Raw genomic sequence first — 21,012 nt, 5'->3', positions numbered from 1 at the left:
CAACGAAAAATTACGCGGCTGGTTTCTCGTTCAGATACCGCATTTGAATGTTGCTTGTTTGTAGGAATATTGTGTTATGCCTTATGTAAGAGTGACAAGCGCTTATTAGGACAAAAATTTCAGTAATACCACTGTTGTGTACATAGTTCCGCATAGTCAGCGCGTACACAAATTTCCCAACAGAGCGCGCCCCGCTAAGCACAACAGCGCAGGCGCAGCGCTTGTCCGTCTCCGCACTACGAGATGGCACTGCCTTAGAGACGGACCAAATTCTGCTTCCGCCGATCCGCGTATTAATATGTAACGCAGCCAATGAGATTGCTGCTAACATAGAACCTTTTCTCCTCGCGAGTCACACTCGCACAGTGATACCTGAACGCGTGAGGTATTATAACGAGTGTACAGACCTCAGATTAGTCAGTCTTCATCAGTCTGCATTAGTCTGTACCAGTCTATAGTCAAGTTTCAGTTTGCGCCTAATAAGATTATCATATTCCTGTACATAGCCATGAAGAGAAATGTATAGACACTTTGTCAAGTATCAGAGATATGTGAGAATAAGATTAACGTACCAAGACCAAAGGAACTTCAAATTGTCAATTGTAAGTAGCATCCAGAACCAAGTTAAGTTATTTTTATGCTTGTTATAATTTTAATAAATGTGTGTGAAAATTAATCAAATTCTGTTTAAAGTTGGTCACCGTCTATCTGCTACTCTAAGTGTGCAAGTGGCATTTCTATCGTCTGAGCTAACGGCAGAAGATAAACACGCCACGATAAGACCATATTGCTGACACTCGCCTACTTCGCAAGAGCGACAAGTCAAATAATCTGATGGTGTGTGTACCGAAGGCCTTACAGAACGCACACCACAACCACCTAAGTAATTTGCTGACCAGCAAAGGCTTAGGGCTAAGAAAATTCGTTAAAGTAACTCAATCTTGGTCTCAGGAGCGTGGGTGAGCGGTTGGTAGATGAAAAGTATTAATATACAAAGAGACGTTATTTTGATTTTGTTTTATTAGGTTCAAAAATTGTTCAAATGGCTCTGACCACTATGCGACTTAACTTCTGAGGTCATCAGTCACCTAGAACTTAGAACTAATTAAACCTAACTAACCTAAGGACATCACACACATCCATGCCCGAGACAGGATTCGAACCTGCGACCGTAGCGGTCGCTTGGTTCCAGACTGTAGCGCCTAGAACCGCACGGCCACTCCGGCTGGCTTATTTTATTAGGCAATCTGTTGCGACGTTCCAATCAGGTCACCTTCAGTCTTGTTGCATGAATGACGTGAAGTACCACTCTTGCATGTATAAGAAAAGGCACCAATATTCATATATGGTTTCGTAGTTATCCGAACTTCATGAGCATCCAGATACGAATGTTGGTGTCTTGACTTATACATTCACGAGTGGTACTTAGTGTCAGTCATGTGACAGGCCTCGCGATAAGGTGACTGGAATGTCGAAACTGCTTGCCTCATAACACAATATCAAAATAACGGCTGTTGGTACAGTATAACACTGAAGCGCGAAAGAAAATGGTAAGGCATGCATATCCAAATACAAAGATATGTAAACAACCAGTACACGACGCTGCGGTTGGCAACACCTGTATGAGACAACAACTACCTGGAGCCTGCTACAATGACATGTTATCAAGATTTAAGTGAGTTAAAGCCGACCTCGGGGAAGATCAGTTTGGATTCCGTAGAAATATTGGAACACGTGAGGCAATACTCACCCTACGAATTATCTTAGAAAATAGATTAAGAAAAGGCAAACCCACGTTTCTAGCATTTGTAGACTTAGAGAGAGCTTTTGACAATGTTGACTGGAATATTCTCTTTCAAATTCTGAAGATGGCAGGGGTAAAATACAGGGAGTGAAAGGCTATTTACAATTTGTACAGAAACCAGATGGCAGTTATAAGAGTCGAGGGTCATGAAAGGGAAGCAGTGGTTGGGAAGGGAGTGAGACAGGGTTGTAGCCTCTCCCCGATGTTACTCAATCTGTATATTGAGCAAGCAGTAAAGGTAACAAAAGATAATTTTGGAGTAGGTATTAAAATCCATGGGGAAGAAATAAAAACTTTGAGGTTCGTCGATGACATTGTAATTCTGTCAGAGACAGCAAAGGACTTGGAGGATCAGTTGAACCGAATGGACAGTGTCTTGAAAGGAGGATGTAAGATGAACATCAACAAAAGCAAAACAAGGATAATGTAATGTAGTCGAATTAAGTCGGGTGATGGTGAGGGAATTGGATTAGGAAATGAGACGCTTAAAGTAGTAAAGGAGTTTTGCTATTTGGGGAGCAAAATAATTGATGATGGTAGAAGTAGAGAGGATATAAAACGTAGACTGGCAGTGGCAAGGAAAGCCTTTCTGAAGAAGAGAAATTTGTTAACATCGAGTATAGATTTAAATGTCAGGTAGTCGTTTCTGAAAGTCTTTGTGTGGAGTGTAGCCATGTATGGAAGTGAAACATGGACGATAAATAGTATGGACAAGAAGAGAACACAAGCTTTCGAAATGTGGTGCTACAGAAGAACGCTGAAGATTAGATGGATACATCACATAGCTAATGAGGAGGTATTGAATAGAATTGGGGAGAAGAGGAGTTTGTGGCACAACTTGACAAGAAGAAGGGATCGGTTGGTAGGACATATTCTGAGGCATCAAGGGATTACCAATTTAGTATTGGAGGGTAGTGTGGAGGTTAAAAGTCGTAGAGGGAGACCAAGACATGAATACACTAAGCAGATTCGTAAGGATGTAGGTCGCAGCAGGTACTGGGAGATGATGAAGCTTTCACAGGATAGAGTAGCATGGAGAGCCGCATCAAACCAGTCTCAGGACTGAAGACCACAACAACAACAAGAAGTGAGTTTGAATGTGGTGTTATAGTCGGCGCGCGAGCAATGGGACACAGAATCTCCGAGGTAGCGATGAAGTGGGAATTTTGCAGTATGACCATTTCACAAGTGTACCGTGAATATCAGGAATCCGGTAAAACATCAAATCTCCGATATCTCTGCTGCCGGAGAAATATCCTGCAAGAGCGGGACCAATGACGATTGAAAAGAATCATTCACCGTGACAGAAGTGCAACCCTTCGCCAATTTCTGCAGATTCCATTGCTGGGCCATCAGCAAGTCTCAGCGGGCGAACCATTCTAGGAAACATCATTCCACTCTACGAAACATCATTGATATGGGCTTTCGGAACCGTAGGCCCACTCGTGTACCTTTGATGATTGCACTACGGAAAGCTTTACTCTTGCCCTGGGCCGTCAACACCGATGTAGGACTGTTGATGACTGGAAAGATGCTGCCTGGTCGGAGAAGACTCGTTTCAAATTGTATAGAGCGGATGGACGTGTACGGGTATGGAGACAACCTCACGAATACATGAATCCGGCATGTCAGCAGGGGACTGTTCAAGCTGGTGAATGCTCTGTAATGGTGTGGGGCGTGTGCAATTGGAATGATAAGAGACCCCTGATACGTCTAGATACGTCTGATCACCTGCATCTGTTCATGTCCATTATGCATGCCGACAGACTTGAGTAATTGTAGCAGGACAATGGGACACCCTACCCGTCCAGAATTGCTACAGAGGGGCTCCAGCAATACTCTTCTTAGTTTAAACACTTCCGCTGGCCACCAGACTCCCCAGACATGAACATTATTGAGCGTATCTCGGATGTCTTGCAACGTGCTGTTCAGAAGAGATCTGCACCCCGTCGTACTCTTATGGATTTATGTAGAGCCCTGCATGATTCATGGCCTTCAGCAATATTTCAAACATCAGTGGAGTCCATGCCACGTCCTGTTTCGGCATTTCTGCGTGCTCTCTGGGGCCATACACGATATTAGGCAGGTGTACCAGTTTCTTTGGCTCTTCAGTGTATTACATTTTAAGAAAATTCACTGTCGCGTTTCCATTCAACAATAAGCTGACAAGAAACTGCTCTTGAATAAACGTGTAAAGCGTCTTTAGATCTACCAGACAAGGTGGCACATGGAATACAAGGAAACGTCCAAAAAATTATACGGACTTCAAGACTAATTCCTAGCAATAAGAAAGCGCATAAAACAACAACCTTAAGAAGGCAAACCAAGAACCATGCATCAACACACATGCATAGAAAACTTCATGGCACGGTAATAGCATTCCCATAACGGAACTCAGGCAAGTTTCAAATCAAGAACAAATAGGCTTCCACACGATTAAAACGGCGTCATCAAAGAACCGAAAAATAAGTGCTAGTTTAAGGTACGCACTTCAGCGACTAACCATTATCACGTCAGACTGACTTTTTAATCTCTATACAGCAAACCGAGTTGTGAAATAGATTAATCACAAAAGTAACACTAAGATACCTCACTCGGCAACTTGGTTCACTGATGGTTCAAATGGCTCTGAGCACTATGGGACTTAACATCTGTGGTCATCAGTCCCCTAGAACTTAGAACTACTGAAACCTAACTAATCTAAGGACATCACACACATCCATGCCCGAGGCAGGATTCGAACCTGCGACCGTAGCGGTCACGCGGTTCCAGACTGAAGTGCCTAGAACCGCACGGCCACACCGGCCGGCTTCGGAAACTTGAATACAGAACAAAATATACCATCTTTTCCGAGGACGTGTCCGCTTGGTGTGAGTGCTTGTTGTTTACGAAGTCAGCCAGATGCCCAATTCTCCGATGTCTTCACCGTCAAGCGTTGAAGACAACAAGACTCCAACCTTATTAACATCATTATACACGAAACTTCTACCACTTGCCCGCGAAAGGAAACAGGTCCCGAGCTCGAGACTCGGTCCGGCACACTGTTTTAATCTGCCAGAAAGTTTCATATTAGCGCACACTCCGCTGCAGAATGAAAATTTCATTCAGGGATTATTATACATGCATTGAAAAAACTGATATACGAACAAAATACAGTTACACAACAGTAAATCACGACTTACAACATAAATGGGCCAAAACCAAATACTAAGTAGAAAAATCCTTAGGGTCGAGAGGCCAACTAATACGCAACAGGATCAGCGATAGAACTTAAAACAGAAAATACTCAGTCCGCTGTACCCCTCCGTACTTCGCACAGTTTCTGAAACTTCTGCAGCAAGTAACATACCTTGCTCTCGCCGTTTCAACCTCCGTTTCAATCGCACACTGACATGAGCTTTCTGCCAATCGTACAGTATAACAATTGCAACACATATACATAAAGCCAGCTAATAAACAAGAAAAACGTAGGTACATCGCCGCTCGCTGTTCAACTCCGAACACTCAGCAGAACAAAGGCGCTACAACTTCCATATGACTTGCGAAACAATTTACTCAATACATGCGACGGTAAACAACTTTAAATAAAATGTTACACAAGGTAAAGTAGAATCACGAGGAAAGTCAGTTCAAAAATGGTTCAAATGGCTTTGAGCACTATGCGACTTAACTTCTGAGGTCATAAGTCGCCTAGAACTTAGAACTAATTAAACCTGACTAACCTAAGGACATCACACACATCCATGCCCGAGGCAGGATTCGAACCTGCGACCGTGGCGGTCGCTCGGCTCCAGACTGTAGCGCCTAGAACCGCACGGCCACTCCGGCCGGCTAGGAAAATCAGTGAAGTACACGAAAACAAGTACACAGTAACTCACTGTTGAACTCTGAACACTCAGAGGTACAAAGAAAGTATCCAGAATGCCCGTATGACTTGCCACACAATTAGTTAATGCACACGACCGCGAACAAATAAGATACAGTAGGAAACTAGCTGGCAGATTAAAACTGTGTGCCGGACCGAGACTCGAACTCGGGACCTTTGCCTTTCGCGGGCAAGTGCTCTACCAAGAGGTACCAAGAGATAGAACACTTGCCCGCGAAAGGCAAAGGTCCCGAGTTCGACCTTTGCCTTTCGCGGGCAAGTGCTCTACCAAGAGGTACCAAGAGATAGAGCACTTGCCCGCGAAAGGCAAAGGTCCCGAGTTCGAGTCTCGGTCCGGCACACAGTTTTAATCTGCCAGGAAGTTTCATATCGGCGCACACACCGCTGCAGAGTGAAAATCTCATTCAAGATACAGTAGAATTATCAGCTAAACAGACCTATGCACTGACAAACTAGTTCAAAACATATTATCAGGCCACACAGAATCAGCACAAATTCAAGAAACGACTGAGATTTAGCACTTCTTAACGACAAAAGAAAACAAAAAAGTTCTCATCGAAAACGAAGTAGTTAGTCTGCTAGCAAAACAATAAATCCAACTCTTCCTGGTAACTCCGGTACGTGTACCCACACGACATAAGTGCTTCGATGCCCACATCTCCTGTTTCCACCGGTGGCCGACAGAGGCAATAATCAACGTTCTGCAGTAGAGTGATAGCTTACCCATCGATATAGGGCGCGTGCAGGCGTCCTCGTGGCGTTAAAACTTCGCCTACACGTACACGGAAACAATGATCCCACTATCAATTTTTTTATCATCTTAATTGTTACTTTATCCCCCATAATCTCATGTGGGCGCGGTGAGGGAGGGGGAAGGGAGGGGGAGCACTATCAGCGGTACAAATAACTCGGTCTTCAGCTCTTCGGGCAGAAAAACTTACTGCCAAGTTAGACTCCAATACAATAAAAACAGAAAGGAGACTTTTGTACTATGTATTTAAAATTATTTCCAAAGGTGACTTGGATTGGTGAGATATTAAAAATTTGTTTAAAAACAGTGATTGAAATGTGAACAGAAATCACAGTTAGAAATATTTGAGAAACACTTGAAAAACACTAAACACTTGAAAAACACTAAACATTTGAAAAAAAAACACTAAATACGACTGAAAATACATTGACCATCTAAAACGGAGCGCCGTGCAGTTTCACTAAAACTGGAAAAGGACCTGCCCTGGGGCGGTATATTGTAGACTGAAAGAAGTGTCGCTATGAAGGGAGACAGGAGAATAGTGGTGACGGGGCTGAGGACTGGTAAGAGGTGCTGATGGGATAGGAGTGACTGTGGGGATCAAGTAGACAGGAGTTACGATTATTGGGATCCATGTGGTCTGGGGAAACGAGGAGGAGCCTTTGATGGCTGGATGGCGTAGGGTAGATTCAAAGCTTGTAGGATGGGTATAATATATCGGGTCGGAGTTCGTGGTCTGATAGATTAAGACAGTTGAAATTTCTTTGAGAGAGGACGTGCAGTGTGTTCACAATGTTTAAATGTGTGTGAAATCGTATGGGACTTAACTGCTAAGGTCATCAGTCCCTAAGCTTACACACTACTTAACCTAAATTATCCTACGGACAAACACACACACCCGTGCCCGAAGGAGGATTCGAACCTCCGCCGGGACCAGCCAAACAGTCCATGATCGCAGCGCCAGACCGCTCGTCTAATCTCGCGCGGCGCGTGCAATGTGTGCTGGTGAACGGTTGGTGGGACGTGTAGGTAGAGTCGCGGCAGCCCACTGGTGTTGGAGGGAAGAGGCAACACTATAGGATTGTTGGAGTCGAGTCCACGGATGCTGTAGGTTATTTGGAGGTGTTCATTGTGAGGAAGGACGTGTCGGATTTGGATCTGCTAAGACATCCTTGTGGATGAAGGTAAGTGAATGTGGAAAGAGATGCGGAGAGCACGATTTTCGAGGATCTAAAGAGACTTATAGAATTGGGTAGGATGGATATCCACGCAACATTTGCATACCAATGAATGGGACTGATGGGGAACTGGTATGTATAAAGGACAGTATAGGGGTGTATACCCATGTTCGGCCGGTAACACGTTTTAGTCTCATCCAAGCTCACTCACGTCTTAAGGCGGGGGTGGGGGGGGGGGGGGGGGTAGGACGTCAAAGGGGCTGGCTTGGAGCAGGAGAGGCACCACAGGACATTTCAATTTCCACTGTCTATAGTTAAATTTAAAAACTTTGTCAGCATTTCCAGGATGGATTCAGAATTCACACTCTTAGCAGTGGAAGTTGTAAAACATAACGAAATAATTTTTTTTTTCATGTGAAATTTCATCATTTTTTTCACTTACTAACGGCAGCGTTTGTTGCTATAGGTACACCTTTCTTGATAAATAAGAGAGATTCTTCGATGAATTTTGCACGGCATACAAATCATACTTAAAGGTGTACTCTAGAATTTTCGAAATCTATTAAAAACTGTGGTAAAAATTGAGGTAATTAACTACAAAATTTGTATTTTTTCTATACATGAAGTTTATAATACAACAGCTTATTCGTTTTTTCATAAATTAAATAAATTCTAGAGTTCCATGCACCTGTAAGTATGGTATATATGCTGTGCAAAACTCTCTAACCTATGAAGAAATGTGTACCTATAGCAGCCATTAGTAAGTGAAAAAATGATGAATTTTCACACGCAAAAAAAAATTTATTTTGTTATGTTTTCGAACTTCCACAGCAATGAACGTGAATCCTGAATCCTTCCTGGTGATGCTGACAAAGTTTTATGAATTTATTTGTAAAAGTATAGACACTGGAACTATCAGTTTAATAAGTCACGGATGGAAAATACTAACGCCAATTCTTTACAGACGAATGGAAAAACTGGTAGAAGCCGACCTCGGGGAAGATCAGTTTGGATTCCGTAGAAATATTGGAACACGTGAGGCAATACTCACCCTACGACTTATCTTAGAAGAAAGATTAAGGAAAGGCAAACCTACGTTTCTAGCATTTGTAGACTTAGAGATAGCTTTTGACAATGTTGACTGGAATATTCTGTTTCAAATTCTAAAGGTGGCAGGGGTAAAATACAGGGAGCGAAAGGCTATTTACAATTTGTACAGAAACCAGATGGCAGTTATAAGAGTCGAGGGACATGAAAGGTAAGCAGTGGTTGGGAAGGGAGTGAGACAGGGTTGTAGTCTCTCCCCGATGCTATTCAATCTGTATATTCAGCAAGCAGTGAAGGAAGCAAAAGAAAAATTCGGAGTAGGTATTAAAATCCATGGAGAAAAAATAAAAACGTTGAGGTTCGCCGATGACATTGTAATTCTGTCAGAGACAGCAAAGGACTTGGAAGCGCAGTTGAATGGAATGGATAGTGTCTTGAAAGGAGGATATAAGATGAACATCAAGAAAAGCAAAACGAGGATAATGGAATGTAGTCTAATTAAGTCGAGTGCTGGTGAGGGAATTAGATTAGGAAATGAGACGCTTAAAGTAGTAAAGGAGTTTTGTTATTTGGGGAGCAAAATAATTGATGAGGGTCGAAGTAGAGAGGATATAAAATGTAGACTGGCAGTGGCAAGGAAAGCGTTCCTGAAGAAGAGAAATTTGTTAACATCGAGTATAGATTTAAGTGTCGTTTCTGAAAGTATTCGTATGGAGTGTAGCCATGTATGGAAGTGAAACATGGACGATAAATAGTTTGGACAATAAGAGAATAGAAGCTTTTGAAATGTGGTGCTACAGAAGAATGCTGAAGATTAGGTGGGTAGATCACATAACTAATGAGGAAGTATCGAACAGGATTGGGAAGAAGAGAAGTTTGTGGCACAACTTGACCAGAAGAAGGGATCGGTTGGTAGGACATGTTATGAGGCATCAAGGGATCACCAATTTAGTATTGGAGGGCAGCATGGAGGGTAAAAATCGCAGAGGGATTCAGAAGGAAGTAGGTTGCATTAGGTACTGGGAGATGAAGAAGCTTGCACAAGATAGAGTAGCATGGAGAGCTGCATCTAACCAGTCTCAGGACTGAAGACCACAACAACAACAAACAAGAACAACATCAGACACTGGAAATTAAAATGTCCTGTGATGCCTCTCCTGTTCCAAGTCGGCCCGTTTGACGTCCTACCCCCCTTAAATACATCTTCCCAAAGACTTCCATGCCCTCAGCAGGCGCCGTGCCTCCGCCACAGATTAGCTCACTCCAAAAGTGGAGTCGATAACGTACCGCGTGCACAGCACAATATACAGACCGGTAAAGAGTACCTCGTTTGTCCCCGAGTTTTAAAAGGGTATGTGTGCTGGTACAGGAGCGCACTAGGCGTCCATTACGAGTGTAATGGATAAAGCAGCGACCGCGGAACGGCGTACTTTGCAGAAACGCCAGCACACCGCGTCGGCCGGACGCTGCTGTACAATTATTGCAAAGTAGCGGGCGGTGTCACTGCCAGCGCGCGTCCCGGCGCTAATTGTGTTAAGCCGGCCAGGGCAGCACGGCACATGCCGCCGCTGACGTGGGTGCCGTGCACCCTGCAGTCGCAAATGCAAATAATTCAGACTCTTCGTACAACTTTAGCTTTATTGTTTACTCATTATAAGCGTAAATAAGCAAAGGTCATTAGAGCAAATCGTATGAACCAGGAATTAGAGAAACACCAGTATTAACCACCACCTCTCGATGTTCCCAAAAATATATTTGTTTGCAATATCGACGAGTACTACGTGTATGTGCATAATTCACGGTGTGACAGAAAATAGCGGAGCACCCAGAAGAGATGGAGAAAAACGAAATAACACTTCGCAGCTTGAGATGGTATGTTATGTCACCTCGGTGATTACAAAATTCATTTATCAGTATGACATAGCCGAAACTCTCACTTTGACACATGTACTGATTCGGATGGGAAGGGTGTCATAAAATCGTTGTATCCTCTCCTAACGTACGATGGCCAACAACTATTCTAACTGGTCCTTGATATCCTGGATAATGGCACCAACACAGAATTAAAGTCCGATCAAGTCCCGTACGCGTCATATCTCGGAGACACGATACTATTGGACACGATACTACCTCAGTATCACGCGGACAGTTCATAGGCACACGTGCCATGTGTCGGCAAGTATTGTCCTCTCCAAAAATGACTCCACGATACAGTCACGTGAGATGTAACACAAGAGGCTACAGGATGTCCGTGACGTACCATTGCGCCGTCACAGTTCTCTCAGCCACCACTAACCGTTGTTGTTGTTGTTGTCTTCAGTCCTGAGACCGGTTTGATGCAGCTCTCCATGCTACTCTATCCTGTGCAAGCTTCTTCATCTCCCAGTACCTACTGCAACCTACATCCTTCTGAATCTGTTTAGTGTATTCATCTCTTGGTCTCCCTCTACGATTTTTACCCTCCACACTGCCCTCCAATACTAAATTGGTGATCCCTTGATGACTCAACACATGTCCTACCAACCGATCCCTTCTTCTAGTCAAGTTGTGCCACAAACTTCTCTTCTCCCCAATCCTATTCAATACTTCCTCATTAGTTATGTGATCTACCCACCTAATCTTCAGCATTCTTCTGTAGCACCACATTTCAAAAGCTTCTATTCTCTTATTGTCCAAACTATTTATCGTCCATGTTTCACTTCCATACATGGCTACACTCCATACGAATACTTTCAGAAACGACTTCCTGACACTTAAATCTACACTCGATGTTAACAAATTTCTCTTCTTCAGGAACGCTTTCCTTGCCACTGCCAGTCTACATTTTATATCCTCTCTCCTTCGACCATCATCAGTTATTTTGCTCCCCAAATAGCAAAACTCCTTTACTACTTTAAGCGTCTCATTTCCTAATCTAATTCCCTCACCATCACCCGACTTAATTCGACTACATTCCATTATCCTCGTTTTGCTTTTGTTGATGTTCATCTTATATCCTCCTTTCAAGACACTATCCATTCCATTCAACTGCTCTTCCAAGTCCTTTGCTGTCTCTGACAGAATTACAATGTCATCGGCGAACCTCAACGTTTTTATTTCTTCTCCGTGGATTTTAATACCTACTCCGAATTTTTCTTTTGCTTCCTTCACTGCTTGCTGAATATACAGATTGAATAACATCGGGGAAAGACTACAACTCTGTCTCACTCCCTTCCCAACCACTGCTTACCTTTCATGTCCCTCGACTCTTATAACTGCCATCTGGTTTCTGTACAAATTGTAAATAGCCTTTCTCTGCCTGTATTTTATCCCTGCCACCTTCAGCATTTGAAAGAGCCTATTCCAGTCAACATTGTCAAAAGCTTTCTCCAAGTCTACAAATGCTAGAAACGTAGGTTTGCCTTTCCTTAATCTATTTTCTAAGATAAGTCGAAGGGTCAGTATCCTCACGTGTCCCAACATTTCTACGGAATCCAAACTGATCTTCCCCGAGGTCGGTTTCTACTAGCTTTTCCATTTGTCTGTAAGGAATCAGCGTTAGTATTTTGCAGCCGTGTCTTATTAAACTGATAGTTCGGTAATTTTCACATTTGTCGACACCTGCTTTCTTTGGGATTGGAATTATTATATTCTTCTTGAAGTCTGAGGGTATTTCGCCTGTTTCATACATCTTGCTCACCAGATGGTAGAGTTTTGTCGGGACTGGCTTTCCCAAGGCCGTCAGTAGTTCCAATGGAATGTTGTCTACTCCCGGGGCCTTGTTTCGACTCAGGTCTTTCAGTGCTCTGTCAAACTCTGCACGCAGTATTTTATCTCCCATTTCGTCTTCATCTACATCGTCTTCCATTTCCATAATATTGTCCTGAAGTACATCGCCCTTGTATAGACCCTCTATGTACGCCTTCCACCTTTCTGCTTTCCCTTCTTTGCTTTGAACTGGGTTTCCATCTGATGGCTCTCCACACCATGTTACCGAGTGAGGCAGCGCAGTGGCTAGCACACTAGACTTGCATTCGGGAGGACGGTGATTCAAACCTACGTCTGGTCATCCTGATCCCTAAATCGCTTTAGACAAATGCCAGGCCCCCAGGGGGTCCACAACTCTCTTGTGGATACGTGCGCGGCGAGCACGGGGCCCCGAGCTATTGCAGCCTTCTTTCTCTCCAGGGCTGCATTTCCTTCCCCTTCCCCTCCTTTCCCCTCCTCGCTCCTTTCCCGTCGCCCTCTCCTCTCCCTCTCTTGGTGTCCTTGCTTATGTTGGCCCCCACTTTCCACCTGGTTCTGTTGGTTTTACACTCCGGCTTTGTTGCGTAATCATCTCCTCCTTTTGGCATTCCTTGGTCCCCCTCTGGGGTTTAACCTCCATTACAAAATTTCTCCTCCGTAGTGTGAGCCATTTGGGGAAGAGCACCATACCTAGTGTCTCCGACGTGCGCCCTCCTAGTACATTCCACCTTTTCTTTCACGTCGTTGTCTGATGCTAGGGTGCATAGCCAGCACAGTAGCCAGCCCTTGTGGTGGGGTCGCTATGTACCCTTTTGGTGGAGCCCCCTGAACACACAGGGATCACACTTCTGATACCTGAGCTGTGACCTCCTCATGCGTGCCTTGGAGTGGTTGCTCGTCATCCTGGAGCATCGGAACTAACGGCAATGGCCGCCATGCCAGACGGCCCTTGCTGTGGCTGGGTGGCACCTGTGAGGAGAGCCTCTGATCGGAGTGGGTGGTATCAGGGCGGACGCTATGCAAATGAAACGCATACGGGTCCAGAACTCTGGCCGTTCTTCTGCGGCCGTCTCTCTGCGTGGAACTGATTCCTCAAGTGCTGCTTCTCTTGCCCCTTCGGCCTTCCCTTCCATGGCTACCCCCTGGGAAGAGGGTCAGGCCCGTCGTCTAGGGGCAAAACCTTACCCCCATTATCTAGTTTGCACCAGGACTGATGGAGGTACTTTCACCAGTGTCAAACCTTTATTCTTTGTGGTACACATTGAAGACAAGTTTGGCGAAGTGGTCTCCCAGAGCAAGATGCGGTCGGGTTCGTTGCTGATAAAAACTACTTCAGCTGCCCACTCTGCGGCCCTTCGTGCCTGTACCCATCTTGGCACAATTCCTGTGTCAAATACCCCCCACCAGTCTCTAAATATGGTACAAGGCGTGATTTTTCACATGGACCTCATCCTTCAAACTGATGAGGAACTTCGGGACAATCTCGGACGGCGGAGTGTTCACTTTGTTCGGCGTGTTCAGAAGGGTCCTAAAGACAATCGTATTGATACTGGTGCCTTTATCCTGGCCTTTGAAGGGGATACCCTTCCTGAGAAAGTTGAGATTATGGTCTATCGCTGTGATGTGAAGCCGTACATCCCACCTCCTATGAGGTGTTTTAAGTGCTTGCGGTTTGGTCACATGTCTTCCCGCTGTTCCCAGGCCCCTCTCTGTGGTGACTGTGGACGTCCACTCCATGAGGGGAGTCCCTGTGTTCCCCCTCCTGTTGTGTAAATTGTCATGGTAGTCATTCTCCACGTTCACCAGATTGCCCCGTATATAAGAAGGAAAAAAAGATACAGGAGTATAAGTCCCTCGATCGTTTAACCTACACAGAGGCCCGTAAGAAATATGCAAGACTTCACCCTGTGTCCATGACTAGTTACGGCTCGGTTACATCTTCACCCCTTCCTCCCCCTTCCTTACCCCCATCCCGGACCCCACTCCTCGCCCCCTCCCCTGTGGTTCCCACACCTTCTCCTATGGGCGCTGCTCCCCCTCCCCAGCCGGAGAAGTGTCCCACTCCTACGGCGTCTGCCGGTCAAGGGCGCCTCTCCCGGGATGCCCCTTCCCGGCACCTTCCAGGCCAAAGGTCTGCTGCTGTGCGACGACCGCGAGAGCCGCGGTCTGTCGGCCTCCAGGTCGCCCGGTCTCTTTCTGTTCCTGATCTTGCTGCAGCTGGCTCCTTCATGCCACACAGCCCTCGTCGATCTCAGCCTGAACGGAAGAAAAAACATAAGTCCCGGGAAAAGAGCCTCCTGTCCTTAGGCCTGGTAAGAACCCCCTATCTGTCGACAGCTATCGGCCAATTAGTTTGACCAATGTTGTTTGTAAGTTACTTGAACGGATGGTAGACCGTCGGCTCAATTAGGTCCTCGAATCTCGGGATCTATTGTCCCCTTACCAGTGTGGCTTTCGAGAGGGACGGTCTCCAATCGATCATTTACTCCGCTTGGAATCCGCAGTCCGGCAGGCTTTTTCCCAGCGCCGCCATTTGGTTGCAGTGTTTTTTGATCTTCGCAAGGCCTATGACACGGCCTGGCGCCATCACATCTTACTTACCCTTCATCAGTGGGGTCTTCGGGGCCCACTCCCGATTTTTATCCGCCAGTTCCTGATCCATCGGTCATTCAAGGTCGGAGTTGGTACTGCTTTTAGTTCTCCACGGACCCAGGAGACGGGCATCCCACAGGGTTCTGTCTTGAGTGTCCTTCGTTTCCTTATTGCTATCGATGGACTTGTAGTCTCTGTCGGTCCCTTGGTCGCCCCTGCCCTGTATGTGGATGATTTCTGCATTTGGGTTAGTTCCTCCTCGATGGCATCTGCAGAACGGCAGCTCCAGGTAGCTGTACGGCGTGCCTCTGCATGGACCCTCTCACACGGGTTTCAATTCTCTCCTTTAAAATTGCTGCACAAAGATTGCCTGTGGTCCCACAGTTTCGTTTCTTGGGTCTTCTTTTCGACAACAAGCTCACTTGGCTGCCCCATATCAGACTCCTGAAGGTAGGATGTTTCCGTAAACTCAATGTCCTTCGGTTCCTTGCCCACTCCTCTTAGGGTGCGGACCGTTCCCTCCTCTTCCGTCTTTATCGTGCTCTAGTTCTGTCTCGCTTGGACTATGGTTGTCAAGTTTATGGTTCAGCTGCTCCTTCCACACTGCACGTGCTGGGTCCAGTCCACCATCGTGGTATCCGTTTGGCCACCGGTGCCTTCCCTACTAGCCCTGTTGATAGTCTCCTGGTTGAAGCTGGGATCCCCCCCCCCCCGCCCCTTTCTGTTCGGCGGTCCCAGCTTCTGTTGTCTTATGCACTCATCCTTCCTATTCTATCCTGTTCCCAGACCATGGACGTCGCCCACCCGACTCCCGCCCTCGGGCGGGTTTAACGGTTGGGCTGCGCCTTGCGTCTCTTTGCCGTGATTTTCAGCTTCCTTCTTTGTCCTGTCTTCCTCGCTCCCTCCCCTCTACCCCTCCTTGGTTAGTTCCTCGGCCTCGAATTCGGATGGATCTCCGCCGAGGTCCGAAAGATTCCATCCCCCCGGTGGTGTTCCGTTCCTTTTTCCGCCAAATTTTATGGGAGTTTCGGGATGCTGTTGTTTTTTACACTGATGGCTCTAAATCTGCTGAACATGTTGGGTATGCCTTCACGTCCTCTGTTGGAACGGAAAGTCATCTTCTGCCACCTACATGTGGGGTGTTTACTGCGGAATTGATGGCAATTTCCCAGGCCCTTACCTTTATTAAACAGTCCCAACACAACCGCGTTTTGTTATGTACGGACTCGATGAGTGGCCTTCTTGCTATTGACCGGTGTTTTTCGCGCCATCCCTTGGTCTCTGCCATCCACGACCATCTCGCTGATATTCACCGTGCTGCTTGTTCCATTGACTTCCTTTGGGTCCCTGGCCATGTGGGTATCCCGGGTAATGAGCTCGCTGATCGTTTGGCTGGGGGAGCAGTTACTTACCCCCCGTTTTCTATAACCCCTCCTGCAGCGGATTTACGGCTTCACATCAAATCCCGCTTCGCACAGTCATGGGCCAATTCTTGGGAGGCTACTCCCCTGTCTAATAAACTTCGTGCAATTGAGGTGACACCAGGCCCGTGGCGTTCTTCCTTTCGCATCTCCCGAAAGGACTCGACCACACTGTGTCGTCTCCGCATTGGCCATACCAGGCTGACCCATGGTTTTCTTTTGCGTGATGAGCCACCCCCACTATGTGGTTGTGGAGCCTTCCAGTCAGTAGCCCACATTTTGGTTGAATGCCCCCTTCTTTTGGCTCTGCGTGCTAAGTTCAGACTCCCCTGCACTTTACCTTTGATGTTGGCTGACGATTCCCGGATGGTCTCTCTGGTTCTCAGTTTCCTCCGGGAAAGTGGTTTTTATTCTCAGTTTTAAGGTTTTTAATCTCTCTCTGGTGTTGGGGCAGGGCGGTGAGTGGGTATCTCCCACTGTAAGCCGTGTTTGGAGATTACCGACTCCCCTCCTGACTGCAATCCTCTTTTCTTCTACTTCTATTCTGTTTTTACCTTTTTATTTTCGTTTTTGGATTGGTTAGTCTCCTTTTCCCATACGTACTTCTACATTCTAGCAGTTGTACCTTTTACGTCGCAGGTGGTCTTGCCTATGCTGCTTCAGCATAGTGTTGGGTTCGTTCTCTTGCCGATTTCCATCATTTTGTTTTTTACCAATGACAACATGACTGCCCTTTTACGTTTTTACCTTTTTCCGTTTTATTTTTCTGACTTTACTGAGATGTCCCATTAGCGGAATGGAGCCTATTTGAAACAAGGGACTGATGACCTTGCTGTTTGGTCCCTTAAACCTCAAACAACCAACCAACAAATGCCAGGACGGTTCCTTCGATCGAGCACTGCTGGTTTCCTCCTCCATCCTTCCCTAATCTGTGCTTGTGCTCCGCCTCTAACGACATCATTGTTGATGGGGCATTAAACTCTAATCTCGTCAACCCCCTATGTCATTGGGTTGGGAAAAACACCGCTCTGCTTCTGAAAAATACTGCAAGAATGAGAACTCTCTCCAGGTCGCCACAATACTCCCGCCGACGGCCATCTGGGATGGTATAGAACAGAGGCGTTTCATAAGCAAACCATGCTTCCTGGTCTCGGCAACTCCAGACACATCCTCAATTTTCTTTCCCACTCTTCTGTACATATTCTCATCAGATACGTAGATGCGTGAGCTGTTAAGCTGGCTGCGACAATTCTTGCATGATGTTCTCCCGTAAGTCAGATGGTATGTCGCCAAACTCATACATGCTACACATCTATACAAATAGTCGCTTCGTTGCCAGTCCCTCCAGTGGTTTTAAAAGTTCTGTTGGAGTGTTATCCATCCGTACTACCTTATTTTGGTTTCTCAAAGTTCTTACAAATTCCGATTCTAATACTGTACGCCCCATCATGTTTCTTCTTCTATTACTTTAGACACATCTTCCCCCTCACACAGGCCTCCACTGTACTCTTTCCACCTATCCGCTCTCTTCTCTGCATTTAGTCGCGGAATTCATATTGGAATCTTAATGTTACCAACCTCGCTTTCAGTTTCACCGAATGTTGTTTTTGACTTTCCTATAAGCTGAGTCAGTCCTTCCGACAATCATTTCTCTTTCGATTTCTTCACATTTTTCATCCAGATTTCACCTTAGCTTCCCTGTGCTTCCTATATATTTCATTTTCTAAGTGATTTTTATTGCCTTATTCTCGAATTTCCTGGAACATTTCTGTGCGTCATTCTTCCGTCGATCAACTCAAGCATTTTATTTTTTGTTATCCATTGTTTCCTCGCAATTTTCTTTGTACCTATATTTTGCTCTCCAGCTTCAGTGATTGCCCTTTTTAGAGGTAGCTGTTCCCCTTCAGCTCCCTGCTAATCTATTTCTTATCGTAGGATGTGACACAAGCGTATCTCTTCATTCCGCTAAGAAACAGTTTTGTGTTCTGATCGAACGCTTCTTGTAACCGCTACACAAGGAAGAAGGACTGCTGCGACCGGAAAATTGGGCATCGACGGGTATTCGTCCTGTTGGACCTCTAAATAGGCATTTCTGCGTAAGTCATTTTCGATGCAGTTGCTATCGCCATTAACAGGGTAATTGAAAAGTATTAATTCTAACAAATGCAGACTTGTTGAAACAAATGTCATTTCCTTCGTCCACAAAATCGAGAAACACGCTTGCACAGAAAATAAAACGGCTACAGAAACTGTCGGAGAATTTGGTTTACTCCTAGAATGCCACCATCAAATTCCAGTCGAAATCAAATGGTTTAAAATGGCTCTGAGCACTATGGGACTTAAGATCTGAGGTCATGAGTCTCCTAGAACTTAGAACTACTTAAACCTATCTAAGCTAAGGACATCACGCACATCCATGCCCGAGGCAGGATTCGAACCTGCGACCGAAGCGATCGCGCGGTTCCAGACTGAAGCGCCTAGAACCGCTCGGCCACAGCGGCCGGCCTCAAGTTATGTTTTCTGCCAATCTGAAAAACAGTGTTGCGAGAAAAATGCGTTTGAAGTTCTGGGTTGAATTTTTTACACTTAAGTAAAACATACCTCCAGTCAGTGATCCCTGGACCATACAGAAATCCTTCTATATCCAGAAGGAGGTGCTCCTCCATTTTCTCCATGGCCATGGCGGTCCTGCGAGCCTCTTTGGAAGCTTCTGACATCTGCTGCTCTGCTCTGCTCGTTCGATGCCCTTTTCGTCCGCTTCTGTGCAGTACTTGTAAGAGTTGTTCATAATTTCCATAATTCCTGTTATGCCGACGCTGAATTTACTTTTTCCCACTGTGAATGGTTTCCAGAGAAACTTTGTCACAAATAGCCTCGGCAGTCGATGAAGGAGTTTTTGGCACATTTGAGATGAACACTTTGATGAAGTAGACATCCATTTCAGAGAAGTTTTTAAGCCAAAAAATATCGATTTCTTGAAATTTTCAAAGAGTACTAACTCTTTGACGTGAAAAAGTATTTTTCGTTTCAGTTTGGTATTAAGCGATTTTTAGTGTAATATGCATACTATGCCGGCTGCGGTGGTCTAGCGGTTCTAAGTGCTCAGTCCGGAACCGCGCGACTGCTACGGTCGCAGGTTCGAATCCTGCCTCGGGCATGGATGTGTGTGATGTCCGTAGGTTAGTTAGGTTTAAGTAGTTCTAAGTTCTAGGGGACTGATGACCACAGTTGTTAAGTCCCATAGTGCTCAGAGCCATTTGAACCATTTTTTGCATACTATGACTGCTTATTTCAACTGCATTACCGCCGTCTGTGTATGTGTAAGATCAAAATTCGCGTGGAAAATGTGGTGTCACCGCCAGACACCACACTTGCTAGGTGGTAGCCTTTAAATCGGCCGCGGTCCGTCAGTATACGTCGGACCCGCGTGTCGCCATTATCAGTGACTGCAGACCGAGCGCCGCCACACGGCAGGTCTAGTCTAGAGAGACTCCCTAACACTCCCCCCAGTTGTACAGCCGACTTTGCTAGCGAAGGTTCACTGTTTACATACGGTCTCATTTGCAGAGACGACAGTTTAGCTTAGCCTTCCGCTACGTCATTTGCTACGACCTAGCAAGGTGCCATATTCAGTTACTATAATGACTTCAAGAATGTATTCTGAACAGATAAGATTGTGAATCACGTACCGTCAAGAGCGACGTTCATCGTTAATGGATTAAAGTTAAGTATCAAAGTAATTACGTCCACTTTCTGAATTCTCATTCCTTGTCATGTTCCAGACCTCACGTCAGTATAGTTCTTCCCTCCACATGCCAGCCTGCGTGAGCTAAAACGCGTGCATTTCGGCCTCCATTCGTAACACGGTGTTGGCTCTTCTGCCAACAAAAAAGAAAAAGAAGTTAGATTGATATTTCTAAACACCGTTGCAGGTAAGTGTGCTCTGCGTATGTCGGCCTCTCTCTCCTTACAGCCATACGGAAACGCGGAGTGTGCTGGTTAAATTTCCTTGTTAGGTGCGATGGGATTCGCATTCGGATAGAACCGCAAAGTATCCTTATAAGCCGGTGTGCGGAATTCGGCACGTTTCACACGCGGCTCACGGAATATGAAGGAGCGCCAGCGATGTCTCTGGGGAACATTATCATTCCCCGCATGGTGGGGATGGCTGCGGGTGGTGGTGGTTTGGGGAGGGAGGTTTAGGGAGGGGGAGAGAGTCACAGCCTGGCGCTGCTCGTGGCTCGCGGACGGCCGGAATACAGAAAGTCGCATTACGCCAGGGGTTAGCGCCGGCCAACACCTGCCTCGGAGAGCGCGCCGCGCAGCCTGCCCGCTTCTGCAAGCGCCCACCAGCCGTTTCTGGATTCCATCTCATCGTCTCTCAACTGCGAAAATACACACTCTTACGTTTAGTTCGGGAGTGGTCTAGAAATTGTAGACCACACTCCATGTTGTGCTGGTATAAAAATACGGGGCACGAGGATATTTGCTAAACGCCAGTGCTGTGTTCCCTATTCAACAAGGTCCTGCTAAACCTGGGAACCGGCCTACTAGCTTCCTGCACAATACCTGAGCGTATTTTAAGTTAGAGTCTTTTAAATTTCCTC

This window comes from Schistocerca serialis, chromosome 2 (assembly GCF_023864345.2).
Source record: "Schistocerca serialis cubense isolate TAMUIC-IGC-003099 chromosome 2, iqSchSeri2.2, whole genome shotgun sequence".
In the NCBI taxonomy this organism is placed as follows: domain Eukaryota; kingdom Metazoa; phylum Arthropoda; class Insecta; order Orthoptera; family Acrididae; genus Schistocerca; species Schistocerca serialis.
This window is presented reverse-complemented; position numbering follows the sequence as displayed.